A 22,246-nucleotide genomic window follows, 5' to 3' on the forward strand; every position below is an offset into this window, starting at 1 on the left:
TAGCAAGTAAAATAGCCATTTGTGGGGCCATAAGGGAGCTGTAATATTGCCTGAGATGAAAGCAGTGGGACTGGAATTTCCCACTAACTGTCAAGGCAGGTTTTTCCAGAAAGTATCACCTTTTCACTCTATAAGAAACATGTTAATTTAGTTCGACAATATATCCTTTGCCTACTTTTTCTTTTCTTTCCTCTTTTCCCTCTCCTCCCCTCCCCTCTTTTCTCTTTTGGAAAGCACATGTTTATTAACATTTTAGGTCACCTATTTTCCTTTCAGCCTGTTGAACAGTGACATGAACTAGATAGCCTTGTATTATTCATTGTTCCCCTTTTCCCCCAAAAACCTTTTTTTTACTCACTTCTCTCAGGCAACCTGCTTGTGATATTATTGTCTGTTTTTACAAAGACAAGAGAAGAAACCCCCTTTCAACTAGGAGTTAAGAGAAGATTGATGTGCTAAACACTTTCCATATCAGTGTTCAGAAGCCACTTAAAGGGGAATGTTTCATTGTTATGTTATGGTGAGGTTTATATAAAATCTTTTAAATTGATTCAGAAGCTAAAGGGTGGCAGTGTTAAATCAGAGGTGGCCCTGTAAATCTTAGAAATCACTACAGTTGTGTGTTTTATCTCCTAGTAGAGTCAGTATTCATGGAAACATTTCACTAGTACATTTAATTCTAGAGAGTTGAGTCAGTGACTACAAACTGTATTGGTCAACATTACACATTGTAAAAGACTCTTCTAGAAAGGACTCTTTAGAACTTTAAAGCTTTGGGTGTGATTCAGCTGTGTAATTCAGTTCTTTTTTTTATTCTTTCTTTTTGGTCCTTAAGGTACAGCTTTTCCCTCTGGTCTGCAGTATCAACATTTGAGACAGAAAGTTAGAAATTTGACCTACTTATGTAATATGCAAGTTCCCATCAGGAGGATATTAGGGAAGATATAAACCTTTCATTTTTTATTAGCATTTAATGTAACCATTGAAGAAAGATCAAAACAGTAAATCTGTCATGGGAAGGAGAAAGTATTAAAAAAATGTTTTACCTTATATATTCATCATCTTGGGTCCTAAAGAAGTTCATTTGATTCCTGAGGCGGGGAACAAAATGAATACCAGCTATTTGGCAAGATTACAAAAATTTTTTTAATATAAAAGGTGCATGTTATGTTTTACCACCAAAAGAAAAAGGCATAGGTTACCATGGTATGTCATAGTGTGTGTTTGACAGTATGTGGGTTTTGGCCATTGAGTGAGTAAGTGGGAAGGGGAAATAAATTTTTACATGCTTTTTCTTGTGCTGTTTTTTTTTCCTGTACAAGCTTAAATCTGCTTGAGTGTTGCTTATATTAAAGACTAGAATGAGGTAGCAAAGCACTATTTAATTAGATGATTTGATCTCAATATGTAAATAATAGCAGGTGAGGTTAAAAGCACCTTATACAATGTATAGATTTCAGAAAAGGTAAGAGAAAGCTTACTGTGTTTCATTTATACCCCTGAATGAGAGTTAGGTCCCATTGCCACCAATCGCTATGTTTGTGTTACAGGCTAGCTAGACATGTAATGTATGAGTTTGTTGAACTTGAAGTCATTGGCTTGTTTCACAGGCCTTGTTTGGGTTTTACTCGAGAGAAGCAGTGGCTTCCTCTTTGAGAACAGGCTGATGATATAAGTGACTACCAAGCCAGGATACCGGTCTTACCAATAGGGATTTGCACTTGAAGGAGAAAAATGCATTCCAGTATAAAAGGAAACTGCAGCGTGGTGAGGCCTATTGCTACTTTGGGTTTGTGTGTGTATGAGAAGCGTAGGCTGTGGTGTTGAGCTACTCATGGTCCACTTGCTTTGTGCTAATTCAGTTTGCTTGGATCCTTAGATGCAGTTACAAGTGGGGGGGGGGGTTGCCTTTGTGGTCATTTATTTTCTCATAGCTTGCACTCTTACCAAGGAGAAAAGCCCTGAACTTCCATTAATTAGCTGTTCTATTGCTCCACTGGGGCAAAATGTCTGAGCCAACATTATTTTAAAAAGGATATCGAGGGAATTTAATAACCCTCTCCTCCTTTGAAACTTTTGGATTATTTGGGGGATGGATCTGAGGGGTGTCTTTTCAGGTGCTGCTCCATTGCATGTGTGTGCCTGTTAGAGGGCACTGTGTTAGAAATGTAGCTTTCCCGAAGCAGCCTTACCAGAAGGAACAAGATAGAACAGCCACAAAGCTGCATTATAAATCATCGGGGCCTCGCAATGATACTGCCCATTAAGGAGACTTTTTTTTTGCCCTACTCAGTTCCTAGCTGTACTAATAGAACAGCACATCAAGCAAGGCTGTAAATAAAAGTTATTACCTAATAGGTGGGTGCTGAAGTGGAACGGACGGAGCTGAGGCATGGAGGCCTTATTACTGCTCATCAGCAATTATAAACAGGATAAAGTGTCTGGGACTTGCGCTGATGCAGCGAGGGCTAATAGAGGCTGAGAATGACACTAGGCCATGATAGGATGATGTATGCTTATGCGTTTTTACTGTCTCATCGTGCTGCTTGCTTCCAAGACAAGTTATGTTATCCGTTTTCCTGCTTGCTCATCTATCTGAAGAGACAGTCCCATTGCCTCTCCTGCCAGCAGGTGGGCTGGCATTTATTCCTCATACCTGTGTCTGCTTCTAAGGCAATCCCCTCATGAAGAGTCTTGAGAAATATTTCATAATCATGCTGATTAAAGCCGTAATCTTATTGTATTGCCTGCTGTCGTGAACATAGACCACCACACTGTCAGAATTGGTTGCTTCCATGGACTGTAGGGCCAGCTGAGGCACTGTAGTCTGCCAGCCCAGTGCTTTATTCAAAGACCACTTTGACAGTCCTGTAGTAGCTTCTGTGACGACATGCAAAAGAAATGGTAAACGTGCATCTTGCTCCTGGGAGCTTATCCCGTAGACAGAACAAATACAGAAACATAAGTACAACTAATTTCAACTGTAGAGAGCAGGAAATGTAGCTGATGCTCGTTTTTAAAAGTGAGGGCTAGGAGGGTAAATTAGGCTGAGCGTCGTAAGCAAATAGAGCACTAGTGTGGCCACTCTCTTTTAGAGGGTTATCTTCCTGATGAAATGCTTAGGATTTAGTTCCTTTTAAAAATTTCTTTTACTGTTGAGAGTATTACAGATTCCCCCACTTCCCCTCCTTTGCCCCTCCCATCTCCCCCTCCCCCCCAGGCACTCACCTCTCTGTTTGTGTCCATGGCTATGCATGTGTGCTTATAAATTCTGTGGTTCCTTAGAGTCAGTAGGAATGATAAAGGAATACTAGAATGTGGAGGGAGAGGCTAGAAGTAGGGCTGTGTTTTTTAGTGAACAGGAAACTGCAAATATGACTTGGCAATGCTTTTGAGTAGCGCAGAAGTGCCTAATACTTGGGGAACTTGAGATACGACTCTCTTCAATGTTGATCATTCAACCTCACTAAATCCCAGCACTTAGACCTTAGAGCTAGAACTCTGCAGCTGAGCCACAGAGGAGTGCTTTGAAAAGGGTTCACCAGTCTGATCTAGGAGTTTATGAGCATTCTGGTAGTACAGTTGTCACTTGTGCCTTTAAATGATGAGTATACCTCTTTTTGCAATGCATTCAAAACTAACCTATCAGGACACTTCCTGCTGTTTGAGAAATTGCAGTTTTCAAAGTTCTTTGATGCTTTAAGTTATGCATAGCTGTACCTCATTTTAAAGAAGCCTGATATATGATAGTCTCAATATTACAAACCAGATAAACTAAGAATTAATGTTATAGGAGAGTCCTTCAGTCAATAAAATGTCCTGCTATCGGGTTAAGGTGCATAGATTTTTACTTTTACACATAAAGTAGTATTTGACTTACCTAATAATTCCTGCTTATCCCATTTATTCACAGAGAGTTCTGTGGGTGGTGGCCACTAGAATGGGGGAAGAGAGATGAACGTAAGAAAAATGTTTAAAAATAATAACAGGATTTGATGGCTAATTAGAGTTGGCTGAAGAAAGAATGTAAAGTTCTAAACTGGGAACTGAGAGAAAAAAGATGAGATTAATGGCAGGGAAAAGACTGAGAAGGAAAACTGGTTGAAACTATTTTCAGTTTCTGATAACCTAAATTTTAGGTTATTTTAGATAGTCCTGTAGAAAAGTATAAATTTAGGCCTAGTTTGGAAATCATCAGTCTAGAAGTAGATTAAAGGTGTGCAGGTGGTAGGGGAAATGAATGTAGAACAAGGGGCGAAGGACTGCACTTAGGGGGCTGGGGAAGAGAAAATGATGCCAAGAAGTTATGGAAGCTAAAGAAAGGAGAAAGCTTTATACAGGATTATGAAAGATGCATGAGAAGAGGGGCCAGGAAACATGAAGGGAAGCTGTTGTCTATAGCTAGCAGAAGATATTGAAACCCTGAAAGAAATTAGTGTAATGTGGTGGGATTTAAAGCCTGATGGGGAGGCCGTTAAGGAGGCATTTCATAACAAGGAAGGAAAGGCAGCAGATAGAAATCATTCAGTTTAAGGAGTTAGGTGAGCCATTAAAAACCAGTAAGTAATGGTGGTTAGAGGGAGAAACAGGGTCAGGCATTTGTTGATACGGAGGTGGTTAAGATAGGGAAATATTTTACCCTTGTTAAGATATAAAGGAAAGGTACACAGGAAGAGAAAAAGAAAATATTAGAGGAGAAAGAAGTGATCCAAAAGCAAGATTCTTTAGAGGCAGAAACCTAGAAGCATTTGTTCCTTCCAAGAGTATACAGAAAGAGATATACAGATAAATACATTTCCTTTCTCATGTGTAGACAGACAGACAGCTAGACAAGATGAACCAGGGAGCTCATCCTAGAACATCATCATTCTCTGAATAGATAGATAATACCATCAGCTATAAAGTAGCAGCAGTGAACTGAGGTAATAAGGAGAGAATTATTGTGGACTGAGGAGGGAAAATAGGATTTCCAAGTAATAGCTAATCCAAACTGTCATTAAATACTACTTTAAATTTATAGTGGGCCAAAGTAAGACTACATTTAGCCCAAAAGAAAAGAGCGAAGAGAGAACAAGTGCTCATTTCTTTCTTTTTCGATTATGTTTCCGTTTTAAAAAGGAACGTGGTAGCAAATCATAACAGAATAGTTTATAAGAGAAGGTGATAGTCTAGGGACTTCCACTCCACAAAACCAACCAGCATTTCTCTCTTGACAGTTTCTGTTTTAGTATTTTCGTCCAGTTGGCTACCTTTATAACTGTGGAAGAAAAAAATGCTACTATCCTTACTTTTTCATGTCAATTAATTGGTATGAAATAGAAGGTAGCTCACACTGTTCCTCACCTCAGTGTTTAGTATTTATATTATTTGTTTTCACTCTTCTTTCTTGACCCATCAACTTTCAGCACCATCTCTTAATCATACCTCCAGTCAGTTACACTTATACTTTTTATTGTCACAGTTAACTATTTACATTCGGGCCTGTAGCCACAAGCACATCTTCCATGTTATGCCTATAAGATTGTTCCCCAAAATTGAAAGCCAGTAAACGGCATTTACATTATTATGACTCTGTAAATGTTATTCCCAGCCAGCCATGTTACATTGCTAGGAATAGATTTCTTTCTGTGTTTAGGTCTGATGTCACAGTCCCTGGGCCATTGAAGGAGACTGTTGCTCTATCAGAGCCAAGTTAATTTTTCCTATGTTCCATCAGTTGCTCAAAAATTATGCCACATTTTAGTTTGCTTTATATTTGGATTGTAACTTTTTAATACAGTGTTTTTTCTTGGCATTTATAACTGTCTTTTTTTCTTGCAATATTTGGTTTTATGTCACTATATTTTTTTCTAACCTGTGTTTATACCTTTTACTTAAGACCTCCCTCCTGAAGCCCACCATATTTCTGCTCCAATCTGAACTAGACGTTTTTAAGCCTCCTGTGTCACCCCAGAATTTCCCTTCACTGTTGTTTTATTCTCATTTTGGGGAATACAACCCCCTAATAAGTTCCTAAGAGAAGGAGTGTTAGGGTGCTTATGTCTCTGAAAATGTCTTTTCTGCCTCTAACATGATGGAAAGTTTGACTACATATAGAATTCTTGGGTGAAAATGATTGTCCCTTCCCTTCCATGTTATTACTGAGAAGTCAGTGCCACTGATTTTCTTTTTTATAAGTAATATAGCTGAGATTTTTTTCATCTCTAAAACTCTTAGTATTGTGTTTTATCCTTGATGTTCCAAAATTTGTAGTGACATGTCCAGTGGTCATCTCCCCCTCCCCCCTCCCCCCCCCCCATTCAAGATGTTGTACACTTGTTAGGCCCCTAAGATTTGAAGACTAATGTCCTCAGCTGTAGACTGTCATTGAGATTCCCCCAACTTAACATTCTCTTCTTTTTTGGGTCTCATAATGTAGATGTTGGACCTACTAGATTGGCAATTTTTCTCTTCTTTCTTATAATTTCCATCTCCTTTTTGTTCTGGGTGATTCTTACTTACTTTATCTTCTAACCCTTCTTTTAATAATTATACCTTCAGTGAGCTTGCTCTTGTTCCCCCAAGGTTTCTTTTTCATAGTATCCTATTCTTGTTTATAAGTATATAATATAATAACAATTATTATTATATAGTAGCATATCCTGAGTATGTTAGTGATTAGACTTGTGCTCTTCTGGCTGAGTTTTCTGTGATTTCCTTGAGGCCAGTTTTCGTACTTGTCTTAGTTTTATTCTTCATGCTTCTGGTTCTCATTTGCCTGGTGAGTATGGTTTTCTGTTGACTTCTAAGGAAAAAAGCCTAAATGGATGGAGAGAGTTTCTCCCATGTCTCTTTCTTGCTTGGGAGTTTTTACTGTGGGCTCTGTGTGTGATGGAGGAGGATAGCAGTGTTAACTGGCAGAATTTATTGTGAGAAAGTTGAGAGCCTGCTGTCAAGGCTTTCAAATGGAGGAGGACTTGACTGTGAGGAACCATAGGAGCAGCTTTGACTAGATGGGTCATTCACTTTCTTTAGAAAAATCTGCTATCCAGATTTTTGCCAAGTAAATGTGGGCTGCTACCAAGGACGGGAGGTGTAGACTCAGTTGTTATGCAGATATGCTTTCAGTGGGTCCCCCTGCTTTCTGCCCCGCTTCTTGTTCTGCTTCTCTTAAGACTTTCTTTGCACATAGTGGCTGCCACCTCTGCAGTCACCAAGTTTCAGCCTCAACCCCTTCCCATTGCTATCAACGTCCAGAAATTTGTTTAAAATCTGTTTTCTGATTATGTTAAACACACATAATGAACAGTGGGTTCATTCTTCATGTTATTTTTGTGATTTTATTTTAGTTGGGTCTGGGGTGGGGTCAGAGGAAAATGTATTTAGCCCTCTTTGATCTAAAAGTTACCTGGGACAAAGTCAGGACTGTGCTTTCTGATTTATTCATTAGTGAGAGATAAAAGGGAAGAGTAGCCTCAGTAGAATATTGTGGTTCTTAGGAAATCGAGTCCATGAGAATGTACCCAGGTTAAAGCCTCTAATCCTGAAAGGAAAGAAGTATAGAAGTTGGTGGTTGAGAATGTGAGCTCTGGAGGTAGTTTATGTAGGTTTACATTCCAGTGCTCCCATTTACCAACCACATAACTGGAAGAATTGTTGAATCTCTCTATGAGCCTTGATATTTCTCTTTTGTAAAATAATAGACCCAATCATAGAGGGAAATGAAACAGTGTGCTTCAAGCACCTAACACGATGCCTGATAAATCCTCAATAGGTAGATGTAGACAAAAGGTACCAGGTGATCTGAATGAAAGGAGGGTGAAGGGAAACTTGAGGGAATGTAGCAGAAAGTGAGAAAGAACTCACACAACTCAGTCTGATTGGAAAAAGATATGGAATAAGAAACTGGTAATGAGGACTGGAAGCCAAGCAAATTGGAGGGTGCAGACATGAGAAGGAAGTGGAGGTCAGGGAAGTGTCAAGGGAGGAGGGGAGAGAAGTCAGCAGCCTTGTTTGAACAGATGAGGACTGTGAATGACAGGAAGCCCAGAGAACCTTTATGAAAATTGGACATCAGAACTGCAAAAATCAAACTTCTTTTTTATTGTTTGTTTTGTTTTGTTTCTAGGCCTTGTTTTAAAAGTAAAATTTTACTGTATGTATTGGAAAGTAATTCTTAGAGATTTCACAAGCTTGCCTTCTGAAAAAAATAAATACTCTTATTTCCTGAGCTCTTCTCTACACTTTTATTCTTATAATTGAGAACAACTCTTCTTTCTGGGACAAATCACAATTTAGGAGCCATAGAGGGTTGATAGTTTTCATGTGGGTAAAATCTTGATAAGGACTGGCTGTTGCATCTAGACCAACAACATGATAGAATAAATTCACTTCTTTATGATTAAAAATCAGACAGTTTAACCTTGGAAGTATTTTTGTCATGGGGGACTTCATATTGTGATTAGTTATCTTAACAGCCAAGTGCCTCTGTGGGTTCAGTTAACCAGCCTCCCACTACATATGTATAATTATTTTTAGTCCATACACACATAGTGCTGTAAAAGCTTATTTGGCCTTATGCTCCCTGCCGTTCTGAATTCTCTGTTTCATTACCAGTATCCACCCACAGAGTTTCAGAAAGCCATTCCCAAGTAGCAGAACCACAACTCAGAATTTTAAATAAACCACATCTCTATTAGCTCATGGACAGGGGAATTAGTTATACGCTATGCATTTTCCACATCCATCCACCCTTTCAAAACTTATTAAAAATATATACATATATAAGCAAGAAAATAGGGCATTTAACTCAGATTGTGTTAATTTTTCTGTTACTTTAGCAAGGGATAAAGAAAGAGAATACAGTAGACAATCTTTAAGATTTTTACTTTGAATGAGGATCAATATTTACTCGAAAAAATACACTGGATGCTGCTTGTTTTTTTCTAGAGAATGTTGAACAACTCTTCTCCAGAGATGTTATTACATCAGAGCTTGAAATATATGTCCAAATATGCAAGATAGCTTTTAAAAGAAATCTGGGCTTGGGGAGGGGCTTAGGTAGTACTAATTTGAATGGGAGGAGTTCCTGCAGCAGAGCCTTGTTTTCCTGCTTTGGCGTTAGCTGCTAGTTCCTATAACTGACAGGGACTCAGGTCCACTTTTTCTTTGGTGTCCTGTTGATGAGTTCATTTCTAGAAGATTAAAATCACATCTTAAGGTCTTGTTCATCATCCTTCTTGGAAGAGCAGTTGCAGTAATTGATGCAATTAAAAATGGGTTCTTATTGGGATTGGAGGAAGTATAGACTAAGAGAGTGACATGTAAAAGTCTGACTAGTCATTAAAGTGTACTTACAGATAAGTGTTGACTTCACTACAAAGCTGGAGAAGCATGAGCTTTGGTCTTACTGTTGATTACCTGCTACAACCATTTTGTCATGCACTTTCCCACCAGACCTAAGTAGAGTCAGCATATCTGGGTAAGAATTCAGCAGGCGCTCTAACCAGTCATCTCCAAGTATAGCTACTCTGGAATATAGTTGGGTTTTATAAAAACATAATTTCACACTTACAGAAAAGCTGCAAGAAGATTACATAGAATTCTCAGGAACATACACCACCACCACCACTAGAGTCCCCAAATGTTAACATTTTACCACATCAAACATTGGCTTTTTCTCTTCTCCCCCTACCCCCGTGGGTGTGTGGGTATATTATATACATATCCCTAACCATTTCAGTAAGTTGCTTTTGTTGTACTAAAAACTTTAATGTGTAATTCTTAAAATCAAGGTATTGTGTTAATAGCCGTAATACAATTTTCAGAATTGTGAAGTTCACATTGATGTACTGCATAGCTGATTTTTTAGTGTGGCTCTTCATAGCATGGACATCTTGATGATAATGCCTTCGATGACCAGTATTGAGCAAAGTCAGTGGAACTGAGGTTAAAATGCGAGGCACTTGCTGCTTTTGTGTTTCAAATATGGACTAAAAACAATTTTCATAATAATTGTATGCAGAATTCCTTGCCTCTGATTTTCTAGTAGCTTGTTTTACAAATGGAATTATTTCTCTTTATTTCATAAACCATTTTCTTAAGGAAGCTTTCTTCAACCCACTATGCACTTGGTAGTACCTGCATCAGCACTGATACAACCCTGAGTCATGAACACCTAATAAACTAATGGGGTGGAGGGGACAAGGCTTTCTTTAAGCACTCTTTGTCATCATATGTTAAGTTCGAACTTTAGGTTCATTTACCCTCACTTCAGAAAGAGTTGAAATGAGACACAGAGGTATGTATACATTTAAGGATTTATCCTAGGAGTAATGAGCCAAAAGACTAGACCTTGGGTAGCAAAAAACTAAGTGATAAGTAGAGAGAACTGAATTAAGCTATGCTAAATTAGGAGCCAAAATAGTTTAAAAACAAATCAGCTATTTAATTTTAGCATCTATAGTACTTAGGTGTGCATTCAAGCTGATTTCTTAAAAATAGCAAAATAAAAACATTCAAACATTTTTTTCCCTTATTTAAACCTGGAGTACAGCCTACAGGATGACAGTCTCTCACTGAGAGATTACCATCATTAGGAACGTCTTTCCTGATGTAGAGATTTTTTTATTATTATTACCACCATTATTATTATTATTTTATTGTGTGTTTTTTAATCCTCCCCTGAGGATATTTTTTCCATTGCTTTTCAGCGAGATTAGAAGGGAGGTTGGGAGGGAGAAGGTGGGGGGGGGCATCGATGTGTGTGAGACACATCGATTGGTTGCCTCCCGCATTCACCCCAGGGCCGGGGATCGAGCGTGCAACCGAGGTACGTGCCCTTGGCAGGAATCAAACCCGGTTCCCTTCAGTCCACGGGCCTATGCTCTAACCACTGAGCCAAACCAGCTAACGCTTATTATTTTATTGTTGGGCGCCAGTGGAGTACTAAATATAGCCAGTTCTGCCCCTGCTCCTGGAAGCTTGCATTACAAGTCAGACAGGCAGAACAATTGGAAAATTAAAAACACAGGGGTGAGATGATTTGCATTCAGATATTTGACTTTTTGTCTATATGTGAGTTTTTTAATCCTCACCTGAGGATATATTTGTTTGTTTTATTGATTGATTTGAGAGAGAGAGAGAGAGAGAGAGAGAGAGAGAGAGAGAGAAACAGAGAAACATCCATGTGAGAAACATGGATCAGTTGCCTACTGTGCATACTCCAACCGGGGATTGAACTTGCAATCGTTTTTTTTTCATGTTTGGGACAGCACTTCAACCAACTGAGCCACCAAGCCAGGGCTATATGTATGTTTCTAACAAAAAGTCAGAGAAATTGAATTAGTATCTTACCTTCTTTACCCATTTCTCTTACCCTACCCCCTCCTTAGTGTTTTTCCATAAAGGACACATATTTTCAGTCTTCCTGGCCAAAAACCCAAGGCTGCATCAGGTTAACCCCTGGGCAAGTCATTCATGCTTTGGAAACCAAGTTAAGGGGGGTACAACATTATTTAAAGACTGGCCTATCCCTTCCCTCCAAGGCTTCTCTAAATATAAGTCAACAGTAGGAAGAAGTGGCTATATAGTCTATGGCTATGTACTGCCCAACTGATTTAAAAACATTGTGTAATTTTATGAGGCATAATTTGAAAATCTCTAGGCTTGCCCGGCCGGGCATGGCTCAGTGGTTGAGCGTCGACCTAGGATCCAGGCGATCGGGGTTCGATTCCCTGTCAGGGCACATGCCCATTTGCGGGCTTGATCAATGACTCTCTCATCATTGATGTTTCTGTCTCTCTCCCTCTCCTTTCCTCTCTCTGAAATCAATAAAGATATATTTAAAAAAAGAAAAAAGAAAGAAAATCTCTAGGCTTCATGTAACTACAGAGTAAGTAGAAGTCTTACTCTGTATTTTTAATCAACTTAACTTCTAAAGGAGCATTCTAAGAAACTAAATGAAAACACTATTGCCTGTATTATGCACAGTTATATGGAAGTAAATCTGGATATGTAGATACTTCATAGATTCTTTCAAATTTTCCTTCCTTTGGATAAATGAAAATAAATCATGGCTGACCTTAGTTTTCTGAAAATGCGGGAAAAGATAATAGAACAGAAGTTCAAGACTAGTCTTAGTGCTTGTAAGGGTCTTAGAATCCTCATGATCATAGATCGTGATTTGTGGTCAGGAAACTGAAATTAGGGAACTCGGGCATGTGGCCTTTGAGAAGTATATCTTTCTCTTAGGTTTCTTAGCTGCCTCTCTCTATCTCACCTTGCTACCTTATTCTGTACTCTACTGATGCTATAAATGTAATATATTTTTAAAAATCAATGCTTTATAATGTTGTTGAACTCTAAAATACCCAAGCAGGTTATAAAAAGGAAAGATTATCTGTTGAGGATAATTTGTCAGTTACAATGAGTAACTGAAAAATCTATGAGGAAAAGTAATACGGTTTAGTTGGGCAGGCAGGACAGGTCTTTCTAATGAAGAAGCTAAAACAAGGAAGTGGTGCCAGGCCAGTACCAGCTACAAAGGATGACTTTGTAGCTGACTACTCATTGCTAGTCTGACAGGTCTGCTGACCTGTACCCCTTCGTAGAATTTAGCTCTTGGTGATACCCTTTAAGTAAATAGTGCAGCAGGAATGATACTTAACAAACAGAGATGGTAGCTGCAGTTTTTCAGATGAGTGGTTTATGGACTACCCACCCTCATCTGTGTCTTTTTGATAGAGACCTGATATATGAGCTGTAGGAAGCTATTAGGGTGGTAGAGAAGAGAAAGCTTTGACTTCTGCCTATAGGGCCCATGTAAAGGTGAGAAGGCATGTTTTACCTTTTCTGATCATTTAAAGAAATAAAATTTCAAATGAAAAATAACTGGCTTTCCTTTTGCTATCGGGAAAAAGTGTTTTTTGTGTCCCTATCCTACAAATAATCAGTAAAGAAACTTTTGTGGACAGATTAAAAAAATAAATAACATGAGAGGAGCCCAGCCAGCATGGCTCAATGGTTGAGCATCAACCTGTGAACTAGGAGGTCAGGGTTCGACTCCTGGTAGGGCACATGCCCAGGTATGCGCTTGATCCCCAGTGAGGGATGTACAGGGAGCAGCCGATCAATGACTGTCATCATTGATGTGTCTGTCTCTCTCCCTCTCCCTTCCTCTCTCTGAAATCAATGAAACCATAATAAATAAATAAATAAATAAATAAATAAATAAATAAATAAATAAAATAACGTGAGAGGGAAAAAATCTGATTTTTATGTAAATCCAATACTGTGACTCAATCCACAGAAATCCGGAGAGTTAGCAGGAATAGGAAAGATACTTCTATTGGGAAGTATGAGGAATAAGTCTTACAAATCATATTCTAAGAGCAGAGAACAAGTAGGGTTATTCAACTATTCAACAGAGGTGTATCTTAGAGAAATTGCACCAAAATCTTTGGATAAGATTCTAAGTGGAACAGAGAGAGGTGCTTGACTTGGCCCAAGATCTGCCCTACCACCCTCATCCCAGAGACAGCAGCATCTTTGTACATAAAAAATAGAAGAAGTTCATCTTTATGATAAGGTGTGCTCATGGAAGAGCAGAATTAGAATCTTGAAGTGTAACAACAGTTGGAGATAGGATAGTATCGGGGTTAAGAGCAAAAACTCTAGGCGAGGCTGCCTGGGTTCAAATCCCAATTCTACTTACTGTGTGATCTTCAGCAAGTCACTTAACTTGTGCCTCAGTTTCCTCATCTTAAAATGCGGATAATAATAGTACCTACCTCATAGCCTTCTTATAAAAGCTAAATGAGTTAACATATGTAAAAGCATTTAGAAAGTGCTAGTACAGAAAGTGCTTTGTGTTAGTGCTTATTACCGAATCTTAACTTAGGAATTTCTTTTGTCATATCTACTTACCATGATGAAAGGCCTTAAAAATGAATTTGAACAAAAGGTTACATAGTATGATTCCATTTATATGTCCATGTGTATGTTCATATATATATGACATTCTTGAAATGACAAAGTTATAGAAATGGAGGATCCATTAGTGTTTGCCAGGGATTACCAGGGAGCAAGGAGGAGAGAGGGAGGTGGGCATGACTGTAAAGGAGCGACATGAGGGATCCTTGTGGCGATGGAAATGTTCTATAGCTTGACCTTATGAATACCAATGTCCTGGTTGTAATATTGCACTAGAGTTTTGCAAGATGTAACCATCAGGAAAAACAGGGTGAAGGGTACATAAGATTTCTCTGTATTGATTCTTATAGCTATATGTGAACCTACAATTATCTCAAAATAAACTGTATAATATGAAAATAAAATGGGCTTGGGAAATTCCTGATAGAGAAAAATGACGGTTAAAGCCATGACATGCCTGAGCATACAGACAGACCAGCAGTAAGGCTGGTAAGCATGGTGAAAGGAAAGCTGGACTAGCCAGTGATATTTTAGTGAGATGTCCGTGAGCCCCCAAGAAAAAATTGAACCTTGGGTCAAAGGAAGAGGAACGAGGAAAGATAAGCAGCAGTGTATTTCCCTATAAATTGGTGTTCTCCAGATGCCTTTGCTTCCCACACTGCAGTGGTCTATTAGTTGATAAGATTTTTGGTAAAGAGAAGTTAGAAGGTAGATAGCAACCTCTTATATACAAATGGTAGTTTGAAAAGCAGGCCTCACAGAAAACGATGACAAATGTGAGCTAAAAATCACCTGTCTACATATGTACAATAAAGAGGTCGCCTCCTCTGACCTTTTCCTCTTCTGCTTCCTAATCACCACCCCCCAACAGAATGTATCACTTCCTTATTTTGGGTTTATAGCACTCTGTTCATATATAAGGATGCCACTTACTAAGCTGTAGGCTTATTTGTATATATGTCTTTCCCTTTGGATTGTGGCCTCCTTGAGGAGAGAGATCACTGCTGTACACAGTTCTGATTTGCCAGTTCAAAACTCAGTGCCTGCACACAGTAGGCACTTGAGAACTAATTAATGAAATATTGACTGTTGTCACGACCCTGAAAAGAGTGGTCATTAATCTAGAGGCTTAATTAAATTAAATCATATAAACTGAGGCTATTATTGCATGTAATAAGAGTGATTACTTTTGCAAATAAACCTTCCTGGGCATTTGCTTTATGTTTTTTTTATTCTGGTGAAATTTTTTCTTAGGTTTAAAATAAGAATTTTGGAGAGTTGAATGATTCAGCAATGAAGAGATGTCTTATAGCAACAATTAGCAATGCCGTAGAGTCAGTCAGGAGGGGAAGGGCAATCAGAAAAATGCCAAGAAACTATGGGAAAGGGGATAATTGGAGGAATGACTTGTAGTCTTTTGGGGCCAACTTCAGTCAGCTAAAACACCAGTAGGTAGCTCATCTCCTAATGCTTGCCTGAGCACCCATTCCTTGTCAAGGCACGGGTGAACTCTTATCTCATGTCCAGTATGTGGCAGGGTTGCAGTGGAGGCAGTTAGAGAAAGAACATTCCTCCCCCCACTGCCAAGGTGCAATAGGAACTGGGCTAATTACACAGTACTTGTTCTTCACCTGCCCTACTTGTGCCGATCCTCCTACCATGTAGGTTTCTCAGGTGCTTGCTGGAAGTTTTCATTTCTTGTTTTGGATGTGGAGCAGAAGAGATGTACAACTATAAATCTCCTTCTTTACAAGTTAAATGATGCCACTAAAATAAATAGATAAGGTGGAAAGAAACAATCCAGGATGTGGCACATTTCACAGGAAAACTAACCAGGACTATTCAAAAAGTCCATGTCATTTGAATGAAGGAAGGAAAAAAGGAACAGGGTCATATATTGTTCTATATTAAAAGAGACTTAGGTACGGCCAGGCCAGGCGTGGCTCAGCAGTTGAGTGTCCACCTAGGATCCAGGAGATCGTGGTTTGATTCCCGGTCAGGGCACATGCCCGGGTTGCGGGCTCGATCCCTAGTCGGGGACATGCAGGAGGCAGCCAACCAAAGATGACTCTCATCATTGATGTTACTCTCTCTCTCTCTCCATTTAAGAGAAAAAAAAAAAGAGAGACTTAGGTATAAGATCCAAATGTAACATGCAACTTGGTAGGACAGGCCTATGGACTGAATGACATTGGAGCGTTATTATTAATTTTGAACTTTTTTATATGTTTGAAATTTTTCAAAATAAGTTGAGTGAAGGTTGAGTACATTCCTACTTAGATTGGGAACAAGGCAAAGATGTCCTCTCAACACTCCTATTCAGCATCATACTAAAGAGTCAACCCAGTAGAATAGGCAAGAAAAAGAAAAAAGGCAGACAGATTAGAAAGAAAGAAAAGGTGAAGGAAAAACCCTTTCTTTAGAACTGTTGGACTCTGGTGCCATGATTTTTAAAAATTGTTTTATTTAATGGAGAGCTGTTCTCCCCACAGCACATTGGCTTCTACTGGATCTTTTGATGACTTCATAATCACTTTTTTCTGGTGTCAAGGTATGCCACCAAAATCAGCTTTCAGCTACTTTTACAGCAGGAATCGCGGGGGGGGGGCGGGGGATGGACTGAGAGGAAGTGACCAGTCTGATCCCAGTCTTTAAAACATGGCTTTGGGACATGTGGGTGCTCATCTCCTGAAGGGCACACTTCATGGCTCATGACTTTTCTGCTGTTCTTTAAGCTCTCTTCCAACCAGAAATGTTCCTACAGAAGCAGCTTCTGTGTTGCTGTTATAAGGACCAAAATCAGATGAGTAGATGATACAGTTACCCCCAAGCAGGTTTCTGATACCTTATGTCTTTTGAGAATACTGAGGAGGACAGAGACCCCAAAAGTTCAGATGTACTCCCAAGGTAGTCAGCTCTACTGATAGAGTGAGAGATCGATATACCCCAGGCCTCCCAACCTGGTTCCCAGTAGGGAAGAAGAGGCAGAGGTCTGCTTTCAGCCTTGAGATTGTGATAGACAAGGAGACTGCCCTTGGATATCTCCAGTAGCATAGGAGGGAGCCTGAGAAGATAACCTGGGGCTTTGGGGGTGGAGATGGAAGGAGAAGGCAGGGACTAGTGCTTAAGGATAGTACTGCCTGGCAGTTTGAGAACAACTGACCTTTCAAATAGTTCTTATCTAAGACTGATTTTCAACCAGTGTGCCACAAGAATTTTTAAAACATGCAATACCTGGCTGTTTAGTTAGGGGCACTGTCCTCTTTCCCCTTAGGTTGTCAAATAAAAAAATGACAAGAGCTATCACTATAGCCATCCAGTGTGAATGAATCAAAATTATACCTATTTTTCAGATAGTAAAAAAATATACTTTTTTGGTGTGCCACAGAATTGTAGTAATTAACATATGTGTGCCAGGAAATGAAAAAGGTTGAAAATAGCTGATCTGAGACATAGCATCCTAGGTGTGTTTCAAGCTAGATTCATCTCCATATCATATAGCAAGTGAAAATGAAGGCATTCTCTACAAAATTTTAATAATTAGCCTCTTCCAAAGGCTTGAACTTCTTTCTCTCTCCATGTAATAGTTTTTTGACAGGTGTGTTACTCCAAATTGTCTAAAGGCCATTAGAAGATGAGAAAGGAGAGGGAAATCCCAGCTGAATAAAGTGGGAAAAGTTTTTAATGGGTAATGAGGGAGTTCTCCCCTGAATTCTTTCATGACACATGAGAGGATGAATCTAATCCCTGCATAAACTCGGAAAGCAAAGCATGAGGGGAAACACAGAGAAAAAGTTTCTATAAAACAGATTTTTTTAAAAGCTCTTCCTTTTTTTCCGTGAGAATGTGGTGCTGCTCATGGACAGAGGTTTTAGCAGCTTAAGCTCCTTTTAAATGGTCAAAGGCGAGACAGCCCGGTGATGTGAGTGGTTCATTAATTATTGCTCTTACTGATGTTTGCACAGGCTGTTGGGATCATAAATGTCAGTCTGTCAGGAAACTGTGATAGGTTCTAAAAAAACGGATTGAGTACCTCAACAGCTGTCATAGAGCCTGGGATTAAACAGATTCATCTTTCTTAGAAGCGAGGGGAGGTGTGGGTGAGTGAATGGAAGGCTTCCCTCTCTCGTTGCCGCTGCACTTCTCCCACTCTCCTTATCTAAGTTGTGAGGATTGGCTTGTGCCGAGGGCTGAGAGCTGGCCCGAGATGTCAGAAGGCCGCAGTCATGGTTAGCAGCCCCGGCGTGTGCGGCCTGCCAGCTGCACAGCGACGGGAGATTAAGAGAGATGGGGATTCAACTCCGACAGGCCTGACACAGTTTATTTGGAAGTTTCTGGGAGAGAACATGAGTAATATAGACAAAAAAACTGACAGTAAGGGGACAAATGTGAATTTCTGTCAGAAACAAAACAGAATTTTAAAAGAAGCAGCTCTGTTTGTTGTCTCCAGTCAAGCTTTCCAGTTAAACTGTGTTTCTAAATTGAAAGTCTTACCACTGTTTTCTGCAGTTGGCTAGGAAGGTACAATTAGAAGAATTTCCCTCTTCAGAAAATTAATATGTTTTAAATAAAATCACTGTTTCTCTGTCTACAAATTAAGCACTAGTTACCTTCAAACCTAGGAAGCTGATAGGTAAAATGCTTTTTCTAAGATTTTTCTTTCTAGTTTAATCACATTATAATTCTTGATCAGACATCCCTTTGACTAGAAGACTTGATGTGATATTTTTCTCATTCTATTAAATTTAGGCAGAGGGAGAAGGGGTCTGGTGAGTACCAAGAGCTATGAATCTGGCATGGGAGTGTGGCAGCTCCTGTGTGGGTATATACAGACTAGACTGTGTTCTCAAAAAAAGCATACTGGGAAAAAGTGCTTTGTTGGCCCTTTATGAAGGACCTTAATTAGAAATCACTCAACTCCTGGGGTGGGAACAGTTTCTAGCCTGTCGCTGCGGCTCCTCCTGCTGCTAATGAGCATGCTCCTTGCAAGGACTCCTTTCTCCTGACAGTTAAAGCTGCCTGTAAGAGTTATTTCTGTTCACGTTTCTCTCTATGTTTAACCCTTACTGCCCAAGTTCATATTATGCAAGTAGACTGTTAGGGGTTTTCTGTCATTATGAGGAAGTTAAAAGTGCTGCAGGGTAACAGAAATGATGTTTGTGAGTAAAAAGTAAAGAATCAAAGTTTAATTCATTCCAGTGTGGACCATAGGCGCAGATTCCTTTAGTGTGGCCATGCTTGGATCTTTTCTTTCTGGTAGTCTTTTTTTAATGGACATAAAATTTATAATTGAATGGTTGAATTATTTAGTTCATTATTATGTAATTAGAATCCCTGCCCTGGACATCTGTTTCTCTTATTTAGGCAACTCACCCCATGGCACAAAGCTTCATTAAATAATTAGCAGAGGAGATGTAAATTCCTTGTGCAGACATGATGATGATCCTGTAGACCACTATTTATTTCATTAGCTCCTAATTGAAACAGTAAGTTGGCTTGTGAGAAAATGCCAAAGAATGGCTTGCTTCACCAAGAAGTGATATATAACACAGTCATCTTCCCTGGATGGCAGCGTGTGGAGGATGGTAAACAGTTTAGGGAGCTTATTTCCTCTCCCTCTCTGTGGTAGGGGGAATTAGAGGGTCCAGGATTCCTTTCCACTTAATAGACGCTGGACTGAGTGAAGAAGGCTGAGTGGACATATTCCAGAGCATGAAAGTGATGGATCTCTTAATGCCTAGGGACAGCTCCTTGATTCTAAAAAATAACACATTCTGGTAACAATGTGTATATCTTGGTTTAGGATCATTGAGGGACTGCTTCTCATGGCTCAGACTTTCTATACACCAATGCCTTTGGTGCTAGACTTGTGCAGATGCTGAGACATTGACTCTTAGAGAGCTGATTAGGGCTGAGTGGTGGTCTTTTAGGATGACCAGTGAATGCAGCCAAAAGCTGTTGGCAGCATCAGAAACCTCCTGTAGGACCCATTGTTTCAGGAATGCCCCATGCCTCCTGCCTACCAGAACAAAAGTCACTAGTCTTTATAATGTTGAGTGGATAAAGGAAAGTTTCAGCATGAGACCAAGCAGACTTATCCCTTAGCGTTGTTATTGAATGCTCATTGGTCAGACAAGGTGGGGAATTAAGAGGAAAGAGATGAGGCCTGGACATGCCTCCTGATGTTGGAGGGTCTAGCAAGTGGGTTGTTTGGTGATGACCAATGATGATTATGATTATGTCAATATGAATTCTGTCTCCCAGTCTTAGGAATCATACATTTAAAAATATTTCCTTCATATATCACTCCCTGACTTATTTAAAAAATAGTTATTAGCTATGGATAGCATTGCCACACTGAAAGAAAATTGTCTTCTCCTTGTAGCAAAGGTTTGCTTTAGAAATGGAGATAGTGCTTTGCAGGTAGACAGCACATTTGACAGTTTGGGACAGATTCGTGTGAAAACCAGCTTTGTGAGCTCTGCATTTCTAGACACATACTCAGTTTTATCAGATAACAGTGTGAATGACAGGCTTGTGGTGAGTATGCCTTTTTTACGTTAGAGGTATGCTGGCATCATGTCAAGGCCGCCTAGATTTTAACAATATTAATAAATGCTAAGAATTCAACTGCCTCCCCTTCTTATGTGGACTCTTCTCTTTCTTCCCACCCTGCCCCAGGGGTTGACGGATTCTTTCTTATAAGGGTGCTTATAAGAGATTTAGGACCTTGTCTCAGAACAAACACCATTTTTTTTTGTTATGGCTTTTACTCTAGAATTTTCTCTTCTTGTTACAAAAAAGGGGAGGTATAAATAGGGTTATTAATACAAATAGCTCCATTGCTGGTTTGTGAAAAAGGACCCCCAGAGAACAGTGTGGCTCATACAAGGTGAATTCCTTTTGACTGGCTGCTTTGTAACGATTTACATTTAGATTGTTGCTTGTTGCTCTTGTAAGGGAAGGGAAGGGGGACTGGTGTGTCTGTAGCTGCCTCAGTCATCTTACCGACTAGGTTTGGACAGCTTCTCTCAGCAGAGCTGGGAAATAGGCTGAACTTGCTTTCAATTGTTTTCATCAAAGGCCTTGTTTAGTTGGTTTGTATTTGGGGAAAATGTCATGTAGGACAGGAAGAACTGAATGAGATGAAAAATGAAGTTTACAGTTGCTAAGAATAGTGTGTGCCTTCCATAAGTCAATGCACAGTGCCATGGGCTGGGGGGCTGTGAGAAAACTGTCACCATAGTCACTGGTGAAGTGCAGCATCTTCACACGGAGGGAGGCGGGGGAAAGGGATGCAGACAGCCTTCATTGAAATGAAGGCTGCTGCTCACTAGAGCCACTTTAAATAGAAAATCAGGACTACCTAGGAGAAGATTCGAGAAATATGTAGTGAGCAAAGCAGGTGAAATTCCTGCCCTCCAGGAGTTTACCTTCTCATGGGGGATAATGTTAAAACATGAGTGCTACGGAGGAATAAAAGGCAAGTAAAGGGAGGAAGGAGAATGCTAGGGAGGGGGGGACAAGAGTGGTCTAGACCCGTGATCGGGGAAGAAGACTTCGTTGAAAAGTGTGATCACTTTATAAGTTATATAAATGTCTAAGCACCTGAAACTAATATAACATTGTATGTCAACTGTAATTTAAAAATAAGTTAAAAAAAGAAAATGTGACTTAAAAGAGGTTAGATCCCATATAGATCTGGGTGAAGAGTATTCCAGACAAAGGGAACAGAAGGTGCAAAGGCCCTGAGGTAGGAGACAGTAAGGATACCAGTGTGGATGGAGCAGGGGGAGAGAGCAGCAGGAAATGAGGTGAGAGAGATGAGAGGGGAGGGTGCATCATGCAGGGACGTTTGAGCATCATAGTTAAGTATCTGAACTTTTACTCTGAGAAGGGGAGCTATTAGAGGGTTTCAGGCAGGCAAGTGAAGTCATTCTAACTTGATTTTGAACAGGATCATTTGGCTGCTGTGTAGAGAACATACTGTTGGGGTAGAGGGGGGTGAGCTGGGAGACCTGTTAAGAGGCTCTTCTACTAGGCTGAGTGAGATGGTGATGATTTGGACCAGTGGTGGTGGAGGGGTGAGAAGTGGTAGGATCTGGATCTGTTTTGGAGAAGATCATCTAGGAGATTCCCTTCTAGAGGTGGTTTAACACAAACCACTTTCAAACCTTGGCAAGAGGTGCATCCTTAGTATGCAGTGGGGGCAGTTCCAGGAGCACAGAGCCCTCAAGTGCTGCCCTTTTTTGGAAGGCAAGAGTTATTTACAGTCTGCTTATAACATGAACTTTATTGCATTTTTGTTACTTAAATTGTCACATGCTGCACCTCC

General features: G+C 39.8%; 1 protein-coding gene across 2 annotated transcripts in view; it reads left to right on the forward strand.

Annotated features, from left to right (window-relative positions):
* Positions 1-22,246, forward strand: part of ZFAND3 (zinc finger AN1-type containing 3) — a 316,668-nt gene that overhangs the window by 259,315 nt on the left and 35,107 nt on the right. The window lies entirely within an intron of this gene.

The sequence above is a fragment of the Miniopterus schreibersii genome (assembly GCF_964146895.1).
Source record: "Miniopterus schreibersii genome assembly, chromosome: 6".
In the NCBI taxonomy this organism is placed as follows: Eukaryota; Metazoa; Chordata; class Mammalia; order Chiroptera; family Miniopteridae; genus Miniopterus; species Miniopterus schreibersii.